This window comes from Eubalaena glacialis, chromosome 9, assembly GCF_028564815.1.
Source record: "Eubalaena glacialis isolate mEubGla1 chromosome 9, mEubGla1.1.hap2.+ XY, whole genome shotgun sequence".
Lineage (NCBI taxonomy): Eukaryota > Metazoa > Chordata > Mammalia > Artiodactyla > Balaenidae > Eubalaena > Eubalaena glacialis.
Window position 1 is genome coordinate 96,350,791 of NC_083724.1, and position 24,642 is coordinate 96,375,432.

Here is a 24,642-nt window from a genome sequence, read left to right on the forward strand (position 1 = left end):
CTGTGAGAGGGCAAAAGAGGTTTCACGACGAGACAGGGTATTTCAGTTTCTAAATCAGAGCTGATCCTGTCCTGTTTTATAGCTAAGGGGAAACTCAAAGTGAGCCCTCGCTTCGAAGGCGGCCCCTGATATGCCTTACAGTGGGGTAGGCGTGCAACAGCTTCCATGAGGCCTGAGTCGCTCTTCTGCTTTAGTTGAACGCCAGTAAGCTTTTCAGGCCTCCTAGATCCCTCGCGGCAGCACTCGTTTCCGTACAAGGATACTGAGTACCCCCAGGCTCCCCTGGGCTTGCTGGGCCACACTCAGACCCGTAGGCCCATCAGGGTGCCCCTGGGTAGGCCGAGTGAAGGGTAACCCGCTGCACTCTTCCTTGGGCGAGCTAGATATCCCCAGCTCACCAACGGCTTCATGAACACGGTTCTAGCAAGGCCAGCATACCATGGAAGTCGTCCTCGTTGCCCTAGTCTGAGCGGTACTGAGAAAAACTCTCTGCTTACAAGTCCTTCTAGGACCTCATCCCTGAAGTCACCGTATCTCTAGGAGAAAGGCAGCTTGCACAGCAACTTCCACTACAGCACAGTTTTGTGTGGAACACTTCAGGTTTTTGGGAGAGGCACAGGACCCTAGGAGACCTAGGGCAGTCTTTCATCTAAGCAGTTCGCTACACGCAGAGCGCCCTATGCAGAAAAGTTGAATCAGGGAAGAGCCAGGGAGGTAGCTAGGTCTCTTTTGACCTGCCAGTACCCACGGACACTTATGCTGCGTGTCAACCTGGTGATGGTGCCTCATGCGACTGGCTTTGTTTTCCCACCTTGAAAGCTCTTCTTCTGCGCCTTGAAGCTCCCTTAAAAACACTGTGGTTGTCAGGCTTATACTCACGGCAGGCATGGCTGTGAGAGGGAAAAAGAGGTTACACGAAGAGACAGGGTATTTCAGTTTCTGAGTCAGAGCTCATCCTGCCTTGTTATGTAGCTAAATGGAAACTCAAAGTGAGCCCTAGCTTCGAAGGAGGGCCCTGATATGCCATGCAGCGGGATAGGCGTACAACAGCTTCTATGAAGCCTTAGTCACTCTTCTGCTTTAGCTGAAGGCTAGTAAGCTTTTCTGGACTCCTAGACCCCTCGCGGCAGCACTCGCTTCCCTACAAAGGCACTGAGCACCCCCAGGCTCTCCTGAGTCGAAGATCAACATTCAGACACGTAGACCCTTCGGAGTACCCGTGTCTGTGCCGAGTGAAGGAGAGCATGATGCACACTTCGTCGCGGGACCTAGATTTTCTCAGCTCACCAATAGCCTCAGGAACATGATTCTAGGAGGTGCAGCATGCCATGCAAGTCTGCCTGCTTACAGTAGTCCGAGCTGTACTGAGAAAAACTCTTTGCTTACAATTCCTTCTACCACCTCATAGCTGAAGTCAACCTACCTCTAGGAGAAAGTCGGCTTGTGGTCCAAGTGCAACTAGAGCACACTTTCTGGTATAATGCTCCAGGCTTTTGGAAGATGCCCAGGAGCCAGGACACCTAGGGAATTCTTTCATTTAGGCAGTTCGCTACACGCAGAACACCCGGCATAGGAAAGTGGATTCTCCAAGACCCAGGGAGTAGCTAGGTCTCTTTTGACTTGTTAGAAAGCACAGATGCTTCTTCTGCGTGTCAACCTGGAAATGGCGGCCTTAGGAGTCAAGCCTTGTTTTCCCGTCTTGAAAGCTCCATTCAAGCGGCCTTAAAGCTACCTGAGAAACACTGTGGTTGTGGGACTTGTATTCACTCCAGGCATGGCTCTGGAAGAACATGAGTTATCTCGAAAGAAAGCGGGTGCTTCCAGGCTCTGGTTAGGAGCATATCCTGCCCTGCACTAGAGCTAAGGGGAATCTTGACGTGCACTCTACCCTGGCCTACAGCTCTGATTTGCCCTCCAGAAGGGTAGTTGTGCAGCCTTTTCCTTGAGTCCTTAGTCACAGTTCTGCATTAGTTTAAAGGTACTAATCTTCTCAGGACTCCAGTCCCACTCGTGCCAGTACCCGTTTCCGTACAAGAACTCTGAGTACCCCAGGGCTCCCCTGGGCTTGCCGGGCCACACTCACACCCGTAGGCCCTTCACTGTGCCCCTCTGTAGGCCGAGTGAAGCATAACAAACTGCACTCTTTCTTGGGAAAGCTAGATTTCCTCAGCTCACCAGCAGCCTCTGGAACACGGTTCTAGCAAGTCCAGCATACCATGGAAGTCTGCCTCATCGCCCTATTCTGAGCTGTACTGAGCAAAACTCTCTGCTTTGAAGTCCTTCGAGGACCTCATACCTGAAGTCACCGTATCTCAAGGAGAAAGACGGCTTGCATTCCCACTTCCACTAAAGCACAGTTTTCTGTGTAACACTTCAGGCTTTGGGGACATGCACAGGGCTCTTAGGAGACCTAGGGCAGTCTATTGTCTAGGCACGTCGCTACATGTACAACACCCTGTGCAGAAAACTTGATTCTGGGAAGAGCCAAGTAGCTAGCTAGGTCTCTTTTGTCCTCTTAGAAACCACAGATACTTACGCTGCGTGTCAATCTGGAAACAGGACCTGATGGGACTAGCCTTGTTTCCCATCATGAAAGCTCCTTTTATGCGCCTTGAAGCTAAGTGAAAAACACTGTTGGTGTCGGGCTTATACACACGACAGGCATGGCTGTGAGAGGGAAAAAGAGGTGTCACGAAGAAACATGGTATTCCAGTTTCTGAGTCAGAGCTGATCCTGTCCTGTTCTATAGCTAAAGGGAAACTCAAAGTGAGGCCTAACTTCGAAGGAGGGCCCTGATATGCCTTACAGCGGGTTAGGCGTGCAACAGCTTCCATGAGGCCTTAGTCGCTCTCCTGCTTTAGTTGAACGCTAGTAAGCTTTTCAGGCCGCCTAGATCCCTCGCGGCAGCACTCATTTCCATACAAGGATACTGAGTACCCCCAGGCTCCCCTGGGCTTGCTGGGCCGCACTCAGACCCGTAGGCCCATCAGGGTGCCCCTGGGTAGGCCGAGTGAAGGGTAACCCGCTGCACTCTTCCTTGGGCGAGCTAGATATCCCCAGCTCACCAACGGCTTCATGAACACGGTTCTAGCAAGGCCAGCATACCATGGAAGTCGTCCTCGTTGCCCTAGTCTGAGCGGTACTGAGAAAAACTCTCTGCTTACAAGTCCTTCTAGGACCTCATCCCTGAAGTCACCGTATCTCTAGGAGAAAGGCAGCTTGCACAGCAACTTCCACTACAGCACAGTTTTGTGTGGAACACTTCAGGTTTTTGGGAGAGGCACAGGACCCTAGGAGACCTAGGGCAGTCTGTCATCGAAGCAGTTCGCTACACGCAGAGGGCCCTATGCAGAAAAGTTGAATCAGGGAAGAACCAGGGAGGTAGCTAGGTCTCTTTTGACCTGCCAGTACCCACAGACACTTATGCTGCATGTCAATCTGGTGATGGTGCCTGATGCGACTGGCCTTGTTTTCCCACCTTGAAAGCTCTTCTTATGCGCCTTGAAGCTCCCTTAAAAACACTGTGGTTGTCAGGCTTATACTCACGGCAGGCATGGCTGTGAGAGGGCAAAAGAGGTTTCACGACGAGACAGGGTATTTCAGTTTCTAAATCAGAGCTGATCCTGTCCTGTTTTATAGCTAAGGGGAAACTCAAAGTGAGCCCTCGCTTCGAAGGCGGCCCCTGATATGCCTTACAGCGGGGTAGGCGTGCAACAGCTTCCATGAGGCCTGAGTCGCTCTTCTGCTTTAGTTGAACGCCAGTAAGCTTTTCAGGCCTCCTAGATCCCTCGCGGCAGCACTCGTTTCCGTACAAGGATACTGAGTACCCCCAGGCTCCCCTGGGCTTGCTGGGCCACACTCAGACCCGTAGGCCCATCAGGGTGCCCCTGGGTAGGCCGAGTGAAGGGTAACCCGCTGCACTCTTCCTTGGGCGAGCTAGATATCCCCAGCTCACCAACGGCTTCATGAACACGGTTCTAGCAAGGCCAGCATACCATGGAAGTCGTCCTCGTTGCCCTAGTCTGAGCGGTACTGAGAAAAACTCTCTGCTTACAAGTCCTTCTAGGACCTCATCCCTGAAGTCACCGTATCTCTAGGAGAAAGGCAGCTTGCACAGCAACTTCCACTACAGCACAGTTTTGTGTGGAACACTTCAGGTTTTTGGGAGAGGCACAGGACCCTAGGAGACCTAGGGCAGTCTTTCATCTAAGCAGTTCGCTACACGCAGAGCGCCCTATGCAGAAAAGTTGAATCAGGGAAGAGCCAGGGAGGTAGCTAGGTCTCTTTTGACCTGCCAGTACCCACGGACACTTATGCTGCGTGTCAACCTGGTGATGGTGCCTCATGCGACTGGCTTTGTTTTCCCACCTTGAAAGCTCTTCTTCTGCGCCTTGAAGCTCCCTTAAAAACACTGTTGGTGTCAGGCTTATACTCACGGCAGGCATGGCTGTGAGAGGGAAAAAGAGGTTACACGAAGAGACAGGGTATTCCAGTTTCTGAGTCAGAGCTGATCCTGTCCTGTTCTATAGCTAAAGGGAAACTCAAAGTGAGGCCTAACTTCGAAGGAGGGCCCTGATATGCCTTACAGCGGGTTAGGCGTGCAACAGCTTCCATGAGGCCTTAGTCGCTCTCCTGCTTTAGTTGAACGCTAGTAAGCTTTTCAGGCCGCCTAGATCCCTCGCGGCAGCACTCGTTTCCGTACAAGGATACTGAGTACCCCCAGGCTCCCCTGGGCTTGCTGGGCCACACTCAGACCCGTAGGCCCATCAGGGTGCCCCTGGGTAGGCCGAGTGAAGGGTAACCCGCTGCACTCTTCCTTGGGCGAGCTAGATATCCCCAGCTCACCAACGGCTTCATGAACACGGTTCTAGCAAGGCCAGCATACCATGGAAGTCGTCCTCGTTGCCCTAGTCTGAGCGGTACTGAGAAAAACTCTCTGCTTACAAGTCCTTCTAGGACCTCATCCCTGAAGTCACCGTATCTCTAGGAGAAAGGCAGCTTGCACAGCAACTTCCACTACAGCACAGTTTTGTGTGGAACACTTCAGGTTTTTGGGAGAGGCACAGGACCCTAGGAGACCTAGGGCAGTCTTTCATCTAAGCAGTTCGCTACACGCAGAGCGCCCTATGCAGAAAAGTTGAATCAGGGAAGAGCCAGGGAGGTAGCTAGGTCTCTTTTGACCTGCCAGTACCCACGGACACTTATGCTGCGTGTCAACCTGGTGATGGTGCCTCATGCGACTGGCTTTGTTTTCCCACCTTGAAAGCTCTTCTTCTGCGCCTTGAAGCTCCCTTAAAAACACTGTGGTTGTCAGGCTTATACTCACGGCAGGCATGGCTGTGAGAGGGAAAAAGAGGTTACACGAAGAGACAGGGTATTTCAGTTTCTGAGTCAGAGCTCATCCTGCCTTGTTATGTAGCTAAATGGAAACTCAAAGTGAGCCCTAGCTTCGAAGGAGGGCCCTGATATGCCATGCAGCGGGATAGGCGTACAACAGCTTCTATGAAGCCTTAGTCACTCTTCTGCTTTAGCTGAAGGCTAGTAAGCTTTTCTGGACTCCTAGACCCCTCGCGGCAGCACTCGCTTCCCTACAAAGGCACTGAGCACCCCCAGGCTCTCCTGAGTCGAAGATCAACATTCAGACACGTAGACCCTTCGGAGTACCCGTGTCTGTGCCGAGTGAAGGAGAGCATGATGCACACTTCGTCGCGGGACCTAGATTTTCTCAGCTCACCAATAGCCTCAGGAACATGATTCTAGGAGGTGCAGCATGCCATGCAAGTCTGCCTGCTTACAGTAGTCCGAGCTGTACTGAGAAAAACTCTTTGCTTACAATTCCTTCTACCACCTCATAGCTGAAGTCAACCTACCTCTAGGAGAAAGTCGGCTTGTGGTCCAAGTGCAACTAGAGCACACTTTCTGGTATAATGCTACAGGCTTTTGGAAGATGCCCAGGAGCCAGGACACCTAGGGAATTCTTTCATTTAGGCAGTTCGCTACACGCAGAACACCCGGCATAGGAAAGTGGATTCTCCAAGACCCAGGGAGTAGCTAGGTCTCTTTTGACTTGTTAGAAAGCACAGATGCTTCTTCTGCGTGTCAACCTGGAAATGGCGGCCTTAGGAGTCAAGCCTTGTTTTCCCGTCTTGAAAGCTCCATTCAAGCGGCCTTAAAGCTACCTGAGAAACACTGTGGTTGTGGGACTTGTATTCACTCCAGGCATGGCTCTGGAAGAACATGAGTTATCTCGAAAGAAAGCGGGTGCTTCCAGGCTCTGGTTAGGAGCATATCCTGCCCTGCACTAGAGCTAAGGGGAATCTTGACGTGCACTCTACCCTGGCCTACAGCTCTGATTTGCCCTCCAGAAGGGTAGTTGTGCAGCCTTTTCCTTGAGTCCTTAGTCACAGTTCTGCATTAGTTTAAAGGTACTAATCTTCTCAGGACTCCAGTCCCACTCGTGCCAGTACCCGTTTCCGTACAAGAACTCTGAGTACCCCAGGGCTCCCCTGGGCTTGCCGGGCCACACTCACACCCGTAGGCCCTTCACTGTGCCCCTCTGTAGGCCGAGTGAAGCATAACAAACTGCACTCTTTCTTGGGAAAGCTAGATTTCCTCAGCTCACCAGCAGCCTCTGGAACACGGTTCTAGCAAGTCCAGCATACCATGGAAGTCTGCCTCATCGCCCTATTCTGAGCTGTACTGAGCAAAACTCTCTGCTTTGAAGTCCTTCGAGGACCTCATACCTGAAGTCACCGTATCTCAAGGAGAAAGACGGCTTGCATTCCCACTTCCACTAAAGCACAGTTTTCTGTGTAACACTTCAGGCTTTGGGGACATGCACAGGGCTCTTAGGAGACCTAGGGCAGTCTATTGTCTAGGCACGTCGCTACATGTACAACACCCTGTGCAGAAAACTTGATTCTGGGAAGAGCCAAGTAGCTAGCTAGGTCTCTTTTGTCCTCTTAGAAACCACAGATACTTACGCTGCGTGTCAATCTGGAAACAGGACCTGATGGGACTAGCCTTGTTTCCCATCATGAAAGCTCCTTTTATGCGCCTTGAAGCTAAGTGAAAAACACTGTTGGTGTCGGGCTTATACACACGACAGGCATGGCTGTGAGAGGGAAAAAGAGGTGTCACGAAGAAACATGGTATTCCAGTTTCTGAGTCAGAGCTGATCCTGTCCTGTTCTATAGCTAAAGGGAAACTCAAAGTGAGGCCTAACTTCGAAGGAGGGCCCTGATATGCCTTACAGCGGGTTAGGCGTGCAACAGCTTCCATGAGGCCTTAGTCGCTCTCCTGCTTTAGTTGAACGCTAGTAAGCTTTTCAGGCCGCCTAGATCCCTCGCGGCAGCACTCGTTTCCATACAAGGATACTGAGTACCCCCAGGCTCCCCTGGGCTTGCTGGGCCGCACTCAGACCCGTAGGCCCATCAGGGTGCCCCTGGGTAGGCCGAGTGAAGGGTAACCCGCTGCACTCTTCCTTGGGCGAGCTAGATATCCCCAGCTCACCAACGGCTTCATGAACACGGTTCTAGCAAGGCCAGCATACCATGGAAGTCGTCCTCGTTGCCCTAGTCTGAGCGGTACTGAGAAAAACTCTCTGCTTACAAGTCCTTCTAGGACCTCATCCCTGAAGTCACCGTATCTCTAGGAGAAAGGCAGCTTGCACAGCAACTTCCACTACAGCACAGTTTTGTGTGGAACACTTCAGGTTTTTGGGAGAGGCACAGGACCCTAGGAGACCTAGGGCAGTCTGTCATCGAAGCAGTTCGCTACACGCAGAGGGCCCTATGCAGAAAAGTTGAATCAGGGAAGAACCAGGGAGGTAGCTAGGTCTCTTTTGACCTGCCAGTACCCACAGACACTTATGCTGCATGTCAATCTGGTGATGGTGCCTGATGCGACTGGCCTTGTTTTCCCACCTTGAAAGCTCTTCTTATGCGCCTTGAAGCTCCCTTAAAAACACTGTGGTTGTCAGGCTTATACTCACGGCAGGCATGGCTGTGAGAGGGCAAAAGAGGTTTCACGACGAGACAGGGTATTTCAGTTTCTAAATCAGAGCTGATCCTGTCCTGTTTTATAGCTAAGGGGAAACTCAAAGTGAGCCCTCGCTTCGAAGGCGGCCCCTGATATGCCTTACAGCGGGGTAGGCGTGCAACAGCTTCCATGAGGCCTGAGTCGCTCTTCTGCTTTAGTTGAACGCCAGTAAGCTTTTCAGGCCTCCTAGATCCCTCGCGGCAGCACTCGTTTCCGTACAAGGATACTGAGTACCCCCAGGCTCCCCTGGGCTTGCTGGGCCACACTCAGACCCGTAGGCCCATCAGGGTGCCCCTGGGTAGGCCGAGTGAAGGGTAACCCGCTGCACTCTTCCTTGGGCGAGCTAGATATCCCCAGCTCACCAACGGCTTCATGAACACGGTTCTAGCAAGGCCAGCATACCATGGAAGTCGTCCTCGTTGCCCTAGTCTGAGCGGTACTGAGAAAAACTCTCTGCTTACAAGTCTTTCTAGGACCTCATCCCTGAAGTCACCGTATCTCTAGGAGAAAGGCAGCTTGCACAGCAACTTCCACTACAGCACAGTTTTGTGTGGAACACTTCAGGTTTTTGGGAGAGGCACAGGACCCTAGGAGACCTAGGGCAGTCTTTCATCTAAGCAGTTCGCTACACGCAGAGCGCCCTATGCAGAAAAGTTGAATCAGGGAAGAGCCAGGGAGGTAGCTAGGTCTCTTTTGACCTGCCAGTACCCACGGACACTTATGCTGCGTGTCAACCTGGTGATGGTGCCTCATGCGACTGGCTTTGTTTTCCCACCTTGAAAGCTCTTCTTCTGCGCCTTGAAGCTCCCTTAAAAACACTGTGGTTGTCAGGCTTATACTCACGGCAGGCATGGCTGTGAGAGGGAAAAAGAGGTTACACGAAGAGACAGGGTATTTCAGTTTCTGAGTCAGAGCTCATCCTGCCTTGTTATGTAGCTAAATGGAAACTCAAAGTGAGCCCTAGCTTCGAAGGAGGGCCCTGATATGCCATGCAGCGGGATAGGCGTACAACAGCTTCTATGAAGCCTTAGTCACTCTTCTGCTTTAGCTGAAGGCTAGTAAGCTTTTCTGGACTCCTAGACCCCTCGCGGCAGCACTCGCTTCCCTACAAAGGCACTGAGCACCCCCAGGCTCTCCTGAGTCGAAGATCAACATTCAGACACGTAGACCCTTCGGAGTACCCGTGTCTGTGCCGAGTGAAGGAGAGCATGATGCACACTTCGTCGCGGGACCTAGATTTTCTCAGCTCACCAATAGCCTCAGGAACATGATTCTAGGAGGTGCAGCATGCCATGCAAGTCTGCCTGCTTACAGTAGTCCGAGCTGTACTGAGAAAAACTCTTTGCTTACAATTCCTTCTACCACCTCATAGCTGAAGTCAACCTACCTCTAGGAGAAAGTCGGCTTGTGGTCCAAGTGCAACTAGAGCACACTTTCTGGTATAATGCTCCAGGCTTTTGGAAGATGCCCAGGAGCCAGGACACCTAGGGAATTCTTTCATTTAGGCAGTTCGCTACACGCAGAACACCCGGCATAGGAAAGTGGATTCTCCAAGACCCAGGGAGTAGCTAGGTCTCTTTTGACTTGTTAGAAAGCACAGATGCTTCTTCTGCGTGTCAACCTGGAAATGGCGGCCTTAGGAGTCAAGCCTTGTTTTCCCGTCTTGAAAGCTCCATTCAAGCGGCCTTAAAGCTACCTGAGAAACACTGTGGTTGTGGGACTTGTATTCACTCCAGGCATGGCTCTGGAAGAACATGAGTTATCTCGAAAGAAAGCGGGTGCTTCCAGGCTCTGGTTAGGAGCATATCCTGCCCTGCACTAGAGCTAAGGGGAATCTTGACGTGCACTCTACCCTGGCCTACAGCTCTGATTTGCCCTCCAGAAGGGTAGTTGTGCAGCCTTTTCCTTGAGTCCTTAGTCACAGTTCTGCATTAGTTTAAAGGTACTAATCTTCTCAGGACTCCAGTCCCACTCGTGCCAGTACCCGTTTCCGTACAAGAACTCTGAGTACCCCAGGGCTCCCCTGGGCTTGCCGGGCCACACTCACACCCGTAGGCCCTTCACTGTGCCCCTCTGTAGGCCGAGTGAAGCATAACAAACTGCACTCTTTCTTGGGAAAGCTAGATTTCCTCAGCTCACCAGCAGCCTCTGGAACACGGTTCTAGCAAGTCCAGCATACCATGGAAGTCTGCCTCATCGCCCTATTCTGAGCTGTACTGAGCAAAACTCTCTGCTTTGAAGTCCTTCGAGGACCTCATACCTGAAGTCACCGTATCTCAAGGAGAAAGACGGCTTGCATTCCCACTTCCACTAAAGCACAGTTTTCTGTGTAACACTTCAGGCTTTGGGGACATGCACAGGGCTCTTAGGAGACCTAGGGCAGTCTATTGTCTAGGCACGTCGCTACATGTACAACACCCTGTGCAGAAAACTTGATTCTGGGAAGAGCCAAGTAGCTAGCTAGGTCTCTTTTGTCCTCTTAGAAACCACAGATACTTACGCTGCGTGTCAATCTGGAAACAGGACCTGATGGGACTAGCCTTGTTTCCCATCATGAAAGCTCCTTTTATGCGCCTTGAAGCTAAGTGAAAAACACTGTTGGTGTCGGGCTTATACACACGACAGGCATGGCTGTGAGAGGGAAAAAGAGGTGTCACGAAGAAACATGGTATTCCAGTTTCTGAGTCAGAGCTGATCCTGTCCTGTTCTATAGCTAAAGGGAAACTCAAAGTGAGGCCTAACTTCGAAGGAGGGCCCTGATATGCCTTACAGCGGGTTAGGCGTGCAACAGCTTCCATGAGGCCTTAGTCGCTCTCCTGCTTTAGTTGAACGCTAGTAAGCTTTTCAGGCCGCCTAGATCCCTCGCGGCAGCACTCGTTTCCATACAAGGATACTGAGTACCCCCAGGCTCCCCTGGGCTTGCTGGGCCGCACTCAGACCCGTAGGCCCATCAGGGTGCCCCTGGGTAGGCCGAGTGAAGGGTAACCCGCTGCACTCTTCCTTGGGCGAGCTAGATATCCCCAGCTCACCAACGGCTTCATGAACACGGTTCTAGCAAGGCCAGCATACCATGGAAGTCGTCCTCGTTGCCCTAGTCTGAGCGGTACTGAGAAAAACTCTCTGCTTACAAGTCCTTCTAGGACCTCATCCCTGAAGTCACCGTATCTCTAGGAGAAAGGCAGCTTGCACAGCAACTTCCACTACAGCACAGTTTTGTGTGGAACACTTCAGGTTTTTGGGAGAGGCACAGGACCCTAGGAGACCTAGGGCAGTCTGTCATCGAAGCAGTTCGCTACACGCAGAGGGCCCTATGCAGAAAAGTTGAATCAGGGAAGAACCAGGGAGGTAGCTAGGTCTCTTTTGACCTGCCAGTACCCACAGACACTTATGCTGCATGTCAATCTGGTGATGGTGCCTGATGCGACTGGCCTTGTTTTCCCACCTTGAAAGCTCTTCTTATGCGCCTTGAAGCTCCCTTAAAAACACTGTGGTTGTCAGGCTTATACTCACGGCAGGCATGGCTGTGAGAGGGCAAAAGAGGTTTCACGACGAGACAGGGTATTTCAGTTTCTAAATCAGAGCTGATCCTGTCCTGTTTTATAGCTAAGGGGAAACTCAAAGTGAGCCCTCGCTTCGAAGGCGGCCCCTGATATGCCTTACAGCGGGGTAGGCGTGCAACAGCTTCCATGAGGCCTGAGTCGCTCTTCTGCTTTAGTTGAACGCCAGTAAGCTTTTCAGGCCTCCTAGATCCCTCGCGGCAGCACTCGTTTCCGTACAAGGATACTGAGTACCCCCAGGCTCCCCTGGGCTTGCTGGGCCACACTCAGACCCGTAGGCCCATCAGGGTGCCCCTGGGTAGGCCGAGTGAAGGGTAACCCGCTGCACTCTTCCTTGGGCGAGCTAGATATCCCCAGCTCACCAACGGCTTCATGAACACGGTTCTAGCAAGGCCAGCATACCATGGAAGTCGTCCTCGTTGCCCTAGTCTGAGCGGTACTGAGAAAAACTCTCTGCTTACAAGTCCTTCTAGGACCTCATCCCTGAAGTCACCGTATCTCTAGGAGAAAGGCAGCTTGCACAGCAACTTCCACTACAGCACAGTTTTGTGTGGAACACTTCAGGTTTTTGGGAGAGGCACAGGACCCTAGGAGACCTAGGGCAGTCTTTCATCTAAGCAGTTCGCTACACGCAGAGCGCCCTATGCAGAAAAGTTGAATCAGGGAAGAGCCAGGGAGGTAGCTAGGTCTCTTTTGACCTGCCAGTACCCACGGACACTTATGCTGCGTGTCAACCTGGTGATGGTGCCTCATGCGACTGGCTTTGTTTTCCCACCTTGAAAGCTCTTCTTCTGCGCCTTGAAGCTCCCTTAAAAACACTGTGGTTGTCAGGCTTATACTCACGGCAGGCATGGCTGTGAGAGGGAAAAAGAGGTTACACGAAGAGACAGGGTATTTCAGTTTCTGAGTCAGAGCTCATCCTGCCTTGTTATGTAGCTAAATGGAAACTCAAAGTGAGCCCTAGCTTCGAAGGAGGGCCCTGATATGCCATGCAGCGGGATAGGCGTACAACAGCTTCTATGAAGCCTTAGTCACTCTTCTGCTTTAGCTGAAGGCTAGTAAGCTTTTCTGGACTCCTAGACCCCTCGCGGCAGCACTCGCTTCCCTACAAAGGCACTGAGCACCCCCAGGCTCTCCTGAGTCGAAGATCAACATTCAGACACGTAGACCCTTCGGAGTACCCGTGTCTGTGCCGAGTGAAGGAGAGCATGATGCACACTTCGTCGCGGGACCTAGATTTTCTCAGCTCACCAATAGCCTCAGGAACATGATTCTAGGAGGTGCAGCATGCCATGCAAGTCTGCCTGCTTACAGTAGTCCGAGCTGTACTGAGAAAAACTCTTTGCTTACAATTCCTTCTACCACCTCATAGCTGAAGTCAACCTACCTCTAGGAGAAAGTCGGCTTGTGGTCCAAGTGCAACTAGAGCACACTTTCTGGTATAATGCTCCAGGCTTTTGGAAGATGCCCAGGAGCCAGGACACCTAGGGAATTCTTTCATTTAGGCAGTTCGCTACACGCAGAACACCCGGCATAGGAAAGTGGATTCTCCAAGACCCAGGGAGTAGCTAGGTCTCTTTTGACTTGTTAGAAAGCACAGATGCTTCTTCTGCGTGTCAACCTGGAAATGGCGGCCTTAGGAGTCAAGCCTTGTTTTCCCGTCTTGAAAGCTCCATTCAAGCGGCCTTAAAGCTACCTGAGAAACACTGTGGTTGTGGGACTTGTATTCACTCCAGGCATGGCTCTGGAAGAACATGAGTTATCTCGAAAGAAAGCGGGTGCTTCCAGGCTCTGGTTAGGAGCATATCCTGCCCTGCACTAGAGCTAAGGGGAATCTTGACGTGCACTCTACCCTGGCCTACAGCTCTGATTTGCCCTCCAGAAGGGTAGTTGTGCAGCCTTTTCCTTGAGTCCTTAGTCACAGTTCTGCATTAGTTTAAAGGTACTAATCTTCTCAGGACTCCAGTCCCACTCGTGCCAGTACCCGTTTCCGTACAAGAACTCTGAGTACCCCAGGGCTCCCCTGGGCTTGCCGGGCCACACTCACACCCGTAGGCCCTTCACTGTGCCCCTCTGTAGGCCGAGTGAAGCATAACAAACTGCACTCTTTCTTGGGAAAGCTAGATTTCCTCAGCTCACCAGCAGCCTCTGGAACACGGTTCTAGCAAGTCCAGCATACCATGGAAGTCTGCCTCATCGCCCTATTCTGAGCTGTACTGAGCAAAACTCTCTGCTTTGAAGTCCTTCGAGGACCTCATACCTGAAGTCACCGTATCTCAAGGAGAAAGACGGCTTGCATTCCAACTTCCACTAAAGCACAGTTTTCTGTGTAACACTTCAGGCTTTGGGGACATGCACAGGGCTCTTAGGAGACCTAGGGCAGTCTATTGTCTAGGCACGTCGCTACATGTACAACACCCTGTGCAGAAAACTTGATTCTGGGACGAGCCAAGTAGCTAGCTAGGTCTCTTTTGTCCTCTTAGAAACCACAGATACTTACGCTGCGTGTCAATCTGGAAACAGGACCTGATGGGACTAGCCTTGTTTCCCATCATGAAAGCTCCTTTTATGCGCCTTGAAGCTAAGTGAAAAACACTGTTGGTGTCGGGCTTATACACACGACAGGCATGGCTGTGAGAGGGAAAAAGAGGTGTCACGAAGAAACATGGTATTCCAGTTTCTGAGTCAGAGCTGATCCTGTCCTGTTCTATAGCTAAAGGGAAACTCAAAGTGAGGCCTAACTTCGAAGGAGGGCCCTGATATGCCTTACAGCGGGTTAGGCGTGCAACAGCTTCCATGAGGCCTTAGTCGCTCTCCTGCTTTAGTTGAACGCTAGTAAGCTTTTCAGGCCGCCTAGATCCCTCGCGGCAGCACTCGTTTCCGTACAAGGATACTGAGTACCCCCAGGCTCCCCTGGGCTTGCTGGGCCGCACTCAGACCCGTAGGCCCATCAGGGTGCCCCTGGGTAGGCCGAGTGAAGGGTAACCCGCTGCACTCTTCCTTGGGCGAGCTAGATATCCCCAGCTCACCAACGGCTTCATGAACACGGTTCTAGCAAGGCCAGCATACCATGGAAGTCGTCCTCGTTGCCCTAGTCTGAGCGGTACTGAGAAAAACTCTCTGCTTACAAGTCCTTCTAGGACCTCATCCCTGAAGTCACCGTATCTCTAGGAGAAAGGCAGCTTGCACAGCAACTTCCACTACAGCACAGTTTTGTGTGGAACACTTCAGGTTTTTGGGAGAGGCACAGGACCCTAGGAGACCTAGGGCAGTCTGTCATCGAAGCAGTTCGCTACACGCAGAGGGCCCTATGCAGAAAAGTTGAATCAGGGAAGAACCAGGGAGGTAGCTAGGTCTCTTTTAACCTGCCAGTACCCACAGACACTTATGCTGCATGTCAATCTGGTGATGGTGCCTGATGCGACTGGCCTTGTTTTCCCACCTTGAAAGCTCTTCTTATGCGCCTTGAAGCTCCCTTAAAAACACTGTGGTTGTCAGGCTTATACTCACGGCAGGCATGGCTGTGAGAGGGCAAAAGAGGTTTCACGACGAGACAGGGTATTTCAGTTTCTAAATCAGAGCTGATCCTGTCCTGTTTTATAGCTAAGGGGAAACTCAAAGTGAGCCCTCGCTTCGAAGGCGGCCCCTGATATGCCTTACAGCGGGGTAGGCGTGCAACAGCTTCCATGAGGCCTGAGTCGCTCTTCTGCTTTAGTTGAACGCCAGTAAGCTTTTCAGGCCTCCTAGATCCCTCGCGGCAGCACTCGATTCCGTACAAGGATACTGAGTACCCCCAGGCTCCCCTGGGCTTGCTGGGCCACACTCAGACCCGTAGGCCCATCAGGGTGCCCCTGGGTAGGCCGAGTGAAGGGTAACCCGCTGCACTCTTCCTTGGGCGAGCTAGATATCCCCAGCTCACCAACGGCTTCATGAACACGGTTCTAGCAAGGCCAGCATACCATGGAAGTCGTCCTCGTTGCCCTAGTCTGAGCGGTACTGAGAAAAACTCTCTGCTTACAAGTCCTTCTAGGACCTCATCCCTGAAGTCACCGTATCTCTAGGAGAAAGGCAGCTTGCACAGCAACTTCCACTACAGCACAGTTTTGTGTGGAACACTTCAGGTTTTTGGGAGAGGCACAGGACCCTAGGAGACCTAGGGCAGTCTTTCATCTAAGCAGTTCGCTACACGCAGAGCGCCCTATGCAGAAAAGTTGAATCAGGGAAGAGCCAGGGAGGTAGCTAGGTCTCTTTTGACCTGCCAGTACCCACGGACACTTATGCTGCGTGTCAACCTGGTGATGGTGCCTCATGCGACTGGCTTTGTTTTCCCACCTTGAAAGCTCTTCTTCTGCGCCTTGAAGCTCCCTTAAAAACACTGTGGTTGTCAGGCTTATACTCACGGCAGGCATGGCTGTGAGAGGGAAAAAGAGGTTACACGAAGAGACAGGGTATTTCAGTTTCTGAGTCAGAGCTCATCCTGCCTTGTTATGTAGCTAAATGGAAACTCAAAGTGAGCCCTAGCTTCGAAGGAGGGCCCTGATATGCCATGCAGCGGGATAGGCGTACAACAGCTTCTATGAAGCCTTAGTCACTCTTCTGCTTTAGCTGAAGGCTAGTAAGCTTTTCTGGACTCCTAGACCCCTCGCGGCAGCACTCGCTTCCCTACAAAGGCACTGAGCACCCCCAGGCTCTCCTGAGTCGAAGATCAACATTCAGACACGTAGACCCTTCGGAGTACCCGTGTCTGTGCCGAGTGAAGGAGAGCATGATGCACACTTCGTCGCGGGACCTAGATTTTCTCAGCTCACCAATAGCCTCAGGAACATGATTCTAGGAGGTGCAGCATGCCATGCAAGTCTGCCTGCTTACAGTAGTCCGAGCTGTACTGAGAAAAACTCTTTGCTTACAATTCCTTCTACCACCTCATAGCTGAAGTCAACCTACCTCTAGGAGAAAGTCGGCTTGTGGTCCAAGTGCAACTAGAGCACACTTTCTGGTATAATGCTCCAGGCTTTTGGAAGATGCCCAGGAGCCAGGACACCTAGGGAATTCTTTCATTTAGGCAGTTCGCTACACGCAGAACACCCGGCATAGGAAAGTGGATTCTCCAAGACCCAGGGAGTAGCTAGGTCTCTTTTGACTTGTTAGAAAGCACAGATGCTTCTTCTGCGTGTCAACCTGGAAATGGCGGCCTTAGGAGTCAAGCCTTGTTTTCCCGTCTTGAAAGCTCCATTCAAGCGGCCTTAAAGCTACCTGAGAAACACTGTGGTTGTGGGACTTGTATTCACTCCAGGCATGGCTCTGGAAGAACATGAGTTATCTCGAAAGAAAGCGGGTGCTTCCAGGCTCTGGTTAGGAGCATATCCTGCCCTGCACTAGAGCTAAGGGGAATCTTGACGTGCACTCTACCCTGGCCTACAGCTCTGATTTGCCCTCCAGAAGGGTAGTTGTGCAGCCTTTTCCTTGAGTCCTTAGTCACAGTTCTGCATTAGTTTAAAGGTACTAATCTTCTCAGGACTCCAGTCCCACTCGTGCCAGTACCCGTTTCCGTACAAGAACTCTGAGTACCCCAGGGCTCCCCTGGGCTTGCCGGGCCACACTCACACCCGTAGGCCCTTCACTGTGCCCCTCTGTAGGCCGAGTGAAGCATAACAAACTGCACTCTTTCTTGGGAAAGCTAGATTTCCTCAGCTCACCAGCAGCCTCTGGAACACGGTTCTAGCAAGTCCAGCATACCATGGAAGTCTGCCTCATCGCCCTATTCTGAGCTGTACTGAGCAAAACTCTCTGCTTTGAAGCCCTTCGAGGACCTCATACCTGAAGTCACCGTATCTCAAGGAGAAAGACGGCTTGCATTCCCACTTCCACTAAAGCACAGTTTTCTGTGTAACACTTCAGGCTTTGGGGACATGCACAGGGCTCTTAGGAGACCTAGGGCAGTCTATTGTCTAGGCACATCGCTACATGTACAACACCCTGTGCAGAAAACTTGATTCTGGGACGAGCCAAGTAGCTAGCTAGGTCTCTTTTGTCCTCTTAGAAACCACAGATACTTACGCTGCGTGTCAATCTGGAAACAGGACCTGATGGGACTAGCCTTGTTTCCCATCATGAAAGCTCCTTTTATGCGCCTTGAAGCTAAGTGAAAAACACTGTTGGTGTCAGGCTTATACACACGACAGGCATGGCTGTGAGAGGGAAAAAGAGGTGTCACGAAGAAACATGGTATTCCAGTTTCTGAGTCAGAGCTGATCCTGTCCTGTTCTATAGCTAAAGGGAAACTCAAAGTGAGGCCTAACTTCGAAGGAGGGCCCTGATATGCCTTACAGCGGGTTAGGCGTGCAACAGCTTCCATGAGGCCTTAGTCGCTCTCCTGCTTTAGTTGAACGCTAGTAAGCTTTTCAGGCCGCCTAGATCCCTCGCGGCAGCACTCGTTTCCGTACAAGGATACTGAGTACCCCCAGGCTCCCCTGGGCTTGCTGGGCCGCACTCAGACCCGTAGGCCCATCAGGGTGCCCCTGGGTAGGCCAAGTGAAGGGTAACCCGCTGCACTCTTCCTTGGGCGAGCTAGATATCCCCAGCTCACCAACGGCTTCATGAACACGGTTCTAGCAAGGCCAGCATACCATGGAAGTCGTCCTCGTTGCCCTAGTCTGAGCGGTACTGAGAAAAACTCTCTGCTTACAAGTCCTTCTAGGACCTCATCCCTGAAGTCACCGTATCTCTAGGAGAAAGGCAGCTTGCACAGCAACTTCCACTACAGCACAGTTTTGTGTGGAACACTTCAGGTTTTTGGGAGAGGCACAGGACCCTAGGAGACCTAGGGCAGTCTGTCATCGAAGCAGTTCGCTACACGCAGAGGGCCCTATGCAGAAAAGTTAATCAGGGAAGAGCCAGGGAGGTAGCTAGGTCTCTTTTGACCTGCCAGTACCCACAGACACTTATGCTGCATGTCAATCTGGTGATGGTGCCTGATGCGACTGGCCTTGTTTTCCCACCTTGAAAGCTCTTCTTATGCGCCTTGAAGCTCCCTTAAAAACACTGTGGTTGTCAGGCTTATACTCACGGCAGGCATGGCTGTGAGAGGGCAAAAGAGGTTTCACGACGAGACAGGGTATTTCAGTTTCTAAATCAGAGCTGATCCTGTCCTGTTTTATAGCTAAGGGGAAACTCAAAGTGAGCCCTCGCTTCGAAGGCGGCCCCTGATATGCCTTACAGCGGGGTAGGCATGCAACAGCTTCCATGAGGCCTGAGTCGCTCTTCTGCTTTAGTTGAACGCCAGTAAGCTTTTCAGGCCTCCTAGATCCCTCGCGGCAGCACTCGTTTCCGTACAAGGATACTGAGTACCCCCAGGCTCCCCTGGGCTTGCTGGGCCACACTCAGACCCGTAGGCCCATCAGGGTGCCCCTGGGTAGGCCGAGTGAAGGGTAACCCGCTGCACTCTTCCTTGGGCGAGCTAGATATCCCCAGCTCACCAACGGCTTCATGAACACGGTTCTAGCAAGGCCAGCATACCATGGAAGTCGTCCTCGTTGCCCTAGTCTGAGCGGTACTGAGAAAAACTCTCTGCTTACAAGTCCTTCTAGGACCTCATCCCTGAAGTCACCGTATCTCTAGGAGAAAGGCAGCTTGCACAGCAACTTCCACTACAGCACAGTTTTGTGTGGAACACTTCAGGTTTTTGGGAGAGGCACAGGACCCTAGGAGACCTAGGGCAGTCTTTCATCTAAGCAGTTCGCTACACGCAGAGCGCCCTATGCAGAAAAGTTGAATCAGGGAAGAGCCAGGGAGGTAGCTAGGTCTCTTTTGACCTGCCAGTACCCACGGACACTTATGCTGCGTGTCAACCTGGTGATGGTGCCTCATGCGACTGGCTTTGTTTTCCCACCTTGAAAGCTCTTCTTCTGCGCCTTGAAGCTCCCTTAAAAACACTGTGGTTGTCAGGCTTATACTCACGGCAGGCATGGCTGTGAGAGGGAAAAAGAGGTTACACGAAGAGACAGGGTATTTCAGTTTCTGAGTCAGAGCTCATCCTGCCTTGTTATGTAGCTAAATGGAAACTCAAAGTGAGCCCTAGCTTCGAAGGAGGGCCCTGATATGCCATGCAGCGGGATAGGCGTACAACAGCTTCTATGAAGCCTTAGTCACTCTTCTGCTTTAGCTGAAGGCTAGTAAGCTTTTCTGGACTCCTAGACCCCTCGCGGCAGCACTCGCTTCCCTACAAAGGCACTGAGCACCCCCAGGCTCTCCTGAGTCGAAGATCAACATTCAGACACGTAGACCCTTCGGAGTACCCGTGTCTGTGCCGAGTGAAGGAGAGCATGATGCACACTTCGTCGCGGGACCTAGATTTTCTCAGCTCACCAATAGCCTCAGGAACATGATTCTAGGAGGTGCAGCATGCCATGCAAGTCTGCCTGCTTACAGTAGTCCGAGCTGTACTGAGAAAAACTCTTTGCTTACAATTCCTTCTACCACCTCATAGCTGAAGTCAACCTACCTCTAGGAGAAAGTCGGCTTGTGGTCCAAGTGCAACTAGAGCACACTTTCTGGTATAATGCTCCAGGCTTTTGGAAGATGCCCAGGAGCCAGGACACCTAGGGAATTATTTCATTTAGGCAGTTCGCTACACGCAGAACACCCGGCATAGGAAAGTGGATTCTCCAAGACCCAGGGAGTAGCTAGGTCTCTTTTGACTTGTTAGAAAGCACAGATGCTTCTTCTGCGTGTCAACCTGGAAATGGCGGCCTTAGGAGTCAAGCCTTGTTTTCCCGTCTTGAAAGCTCCATTCAAGCGGCCTTAAAGCTACCTGAGAAACACTGTGGTTGTGGGACTTGTATTCACTCCAGGCATGGCTCTGGAAGAACATGAGTTATCTCGAAAGAAAGCGGGTGCTTCCAGGCTCTGGTTAGGAGCATATCCTGCCCTGCACTAGAGCTAAGGGGAATCTTGACGTGCACTCTACCCTGGCCTACAGCTCTGATTTGCCCTCCAGAAGGGTAGTTGTGCAGCCTTTTCCTTGAGTCCTTAGTCACAGTTCTGCATTAGTTTAAAGGTACTAATCTTCTCAGGACTCCAGTCCCACTCGTGCCAGTACCCGTTTCCGTACAAGAACTCTGAGTACCCCAGGGCTCCCCTGGGCTTGCCGGGCCACACTCACACCCGTAGGCCCTTCACTGTGCCCCTCTGTAGGCCGAGTGAAGCATAACAAACTGCACTCTTTCTTGGGAAAGCTAGATTTCCTCAGCTCACCAGCAGCCTCTGGAACACGGTTCTAGCAAGTCCAGCATACCATGGAAGTCTGCCTCATCGCCCTATTCTGAGCTGTACTGAGCAAAACTCTCTGCTTTGAAGTCCTTCGAGGACCTCATACCTGAAGTCACCGTATCTCAAGGAGAAAGACGGCTTGCATTCCCACTTCCACTAAAGCACAGTTTTCTGTGTAACACTTCAGGCTTTGGGGACATGCACAGGGCTCTTAGGAGACCTAGGGCAGTCTATTGTCTAGGCACGTCGCTACATGTACAACACCCTGTGCAGAAAACTTGATTCTGGGAAGAGCCAAGTAGCTAGCTAGGTCTCTTTTGTCCTCTTAGAAACCACAGATACTTACGCTGCGTGTCAATCTGGAAACAGGACCTGATGGGACTAGCCTTGTTTCCCATCATGAAAGCTCCTTTTATGCGCCTTGAAGCTAAGTGAAAAACACTGTTGGTGTCGGGCTTATACACACGACAGGCATGGCTGTGAGAGGGAAAAAGAGGTGTCACGAAGAAACATGGTATTCCAGTTTCTGAGGCAGAGCTGATCCTGTCCTGTTCTATAGCTAAAGGGAAACTCAAAGTGAGGCCTAACTTCGAAGGAGGGCCCTGATATGCCTTACAGCGGGGTAGGCGTGCAACAGCTTCCATGAGGCCTTAGTCGCTCTCCTGCTTTAGTTGAACGCTAGTAAGCTTTTCAGGCCGCCTAGATCCCTCGCGGCAGCACTCGTTTCCGTACAAGGATACTGAGTACCCCCAGGCTCCCCTGGGCTTGCTGGGCCGCACTCAGACCCGTAGGCCCATCAGGGTGCCCCTGGGTAGGCCGAGTGAAGGGTAACCCGCTGCACTCTTCCTTGGGCGAGCTAGATATCCCCAGCTCACCAACGGCTTCATGAACACGGTTCTAGCAAGGCCAGCATACCATGGAAGTCGTCCTCGTTGCCCTAGTCTGAGCGGTACTGAGAAAAACTCTCTGCTTACAAGTCCTTCTAGGACCTCATCCCTGAAGTCACCGTATCTCTAGGAGAAAGGCAGCTTGCACAGCAACTTCCACTACAGCACAGTTTTGTGTGGAACACTTCAGGTTTTTGGGAGAGGCACAGGACCCTAGGAGACCTAGGGCAGTCTGTCATCGAAGCAGTTCGCTACACGCAGAGGGCCCTATGCAGAAAAGTTGAATCAGGGAAGAGCCAGGGAGGTAGCTAGGTCTCTTTTGACCTGCCAGTACCCACAGACACTTATGCTGCATGTCAATCTGGTGATGGTGCCTGATGCGACTGGCCTTGTTTTCCCACCTTGAAAGCTCTTCTTATGCGCCTTGAAGCTCCCTTAAAAACACTGTGGTTGTCAGGCTTATACTCACGGCAGGCATGGCTGTGAGAGGGCAAAAGAGGTTTCACGACGAGACAGGGTATTTCAGTTTCTAAATCAGAGCTGATCCTGTCCTGTTTTATAGCTAAGGGGAAACTCAAAGTGAGCCCTCGCTTCGAAGGCGGCCCCTGATATGCCTTACAGCGGGGTAGGCGTGCAACAGCTTCCATGAGGCCTGAGTCGCTCTTCTGCTTTAGTTGAACGCCAGTAAGCTTTTCAGGCCTCCTAGATCCCTCGCGGCAGCACTCGTTTCCGTACAAGGATACTGAGTACCCCCAGGCTCCCCTGGGCTTGCTGGGCCACACTCAGACCCGTAGGCCCATCAGGGTGCCCCTGGGTAGGCCGAGTGAAGGGTAACCCGCTGCACTCTTCCTTGGGCGAGCTAGATATCCCCAGCTCACCAACGGCTTCATGAACACGGTTCTAGCAAGGCCAGCATACCATGGAAGTCGTCCTCGTTGCCCTAGTCTGAGCGGTACTGAGAAAAACTCTCTGCTTACAAGTCCTTCTAGGACCTCATCCCTGAAGTCACCGTATCTCTAGGAGAAAGGCAGCTTGCACAGCAACTTCCACTACAGCACAGTTTTGTGTGGAACACTTCAGGTTTTTGGGAGAGGCACAGGACCCTAGGAGACCTAGGGCAGTCTTTCATCTAAGCAGTTCGCTACACGCAGAGCGCCCTATGCAGAAAAGTTGAATCAGGGAAGAGCCAGGGAGGTAGCTAGGTCTCTTTTGACCTGCCAGTACCCACGGACACTTATGCTGCGTGTCAACCTGGTGATGGTGCCTCATGCGACTGGCTTTGTTTTCCCACCTTGAAAGCTCTTCTTCTGCGCCTTGAAGCTCCCTTAAAAACACTGTGGTTGTCAGGCTTATACTCACGGCAGGCATGGCTGTGAGAGGGAAAAAGAGGTTACACGAAGAGACAGCGTATTTCAGTTTCTGAGTCAGAGCTCATCCTGCCTTGTTATGTAGCTAAATGGAAACTCAAAGTGAGCCCTAGCTTCGAAGGAGGGCCCTGATATGCCATGCAGCGGGATAGGCGTACAACAGCTTCTATGAAGCCTTAGTCACTCTTCTGCTTTAGCTGAAGGCTAGTAAGCTTTTCTGGACTCCTAGACCCCTCGCGGCAGCACTCGCTTCCCTACAAAGGCACTGAGCACCCCCAGGCTCTCCTGAGTCGAAGATCAACATTCAGACACGTAGACCCTTCGGAGTACCCGTGTCTGTGCCGAGTGAAGGAGAGCATGATGCACACTTCGTCGCGGGACCTAGATTTTCTCAGCTCACCAATAGCCTCAGGAACATGATTCTAGGAGGTGCAGCATGCCATGCAAGTCTGCCTGCTTACAGTAGTCCGAGCTGTACTGAGAAAAACTCTTTGCTTACAATTCCTTCTACCACCTCATAGCTGAAGTCAACCTACCTCTAGGAGAAAGTCGGCTTGTGGTCCAAGTGCAACTAGAGCACACTTTCTGGTATAATGCTCCAGGCTTTTGGAAGATGCCCAGGAGCCAGGACACCTAGGGAATTCTTTCATTTAGGCAGTTCGCTACACGCAGAACACCCGGCATAGGAAAGTGGATTCTCCAAGACCCAGGGAGTAGCTAGGTCTCTTTTGACTTGTTAGAAAGCACAGATGCTTCTTCTGCGTGTCAACCTGGAAATGGCGGCCTTAGGAGTCAAGCCTTGTTTTCCCGTCTTGAAAGCTCCATTCAAGCGGCCTTAAAGCTACCTGAGAAACACTGTGGTTGTGGGACTTGTATTCACTCCAGGCATGGCTCTGGAAGAACATGAGTTATCTCGAAAGAAAGCGGGTGCTTCCAGGCTCTGGTTAGGAGCATATCCTGCCCTGCACTAGAGCTAAGGGGAATCTTGACGTGCACTCTACCCTGGCCTACAGCTCTGATTTGCCCTCCAGAAGGGTAGTTGTGCAGCCTTTTCCTTGAGTCCTTAGTCACAGTTCTGCATTAGTTTAAAGGTACTAATCTTCTCAGGACTCCAGTCCCACTCGTGCCAGTACCCGTTTCCGTACAAGAACTCTGAGTACCCCAGGGCTCCCCTGGGCTTGCCGGGCCACACTCACACCCGTAGGCCCTTCACTGTGCCCCTCTGTAGGCCGAGTGAAGCATAACAAACTGCACTCTTTCTTGGGAAAGCTAGATTTCCTCAGCTCACCAGCAGCCTCTGGAACACGGTTCTAGCAAGTCCAGCATACCATGGAAGTCTGCCTCATCGCCCTATTCTGAGCTGTACTGAGCAAAACTCTCTGCTTTGAAGCCCTTCGAGGACCTCATACCTGAAGTCACCGTATCTCAAGGAGAAAGACGGCTTGCATTCCCACTTCCACTAAAGCACAGTTTTCTGTGTAACACTTCAGGCTTTGGGGACATGCACAGGGCTCTTAGGAGACC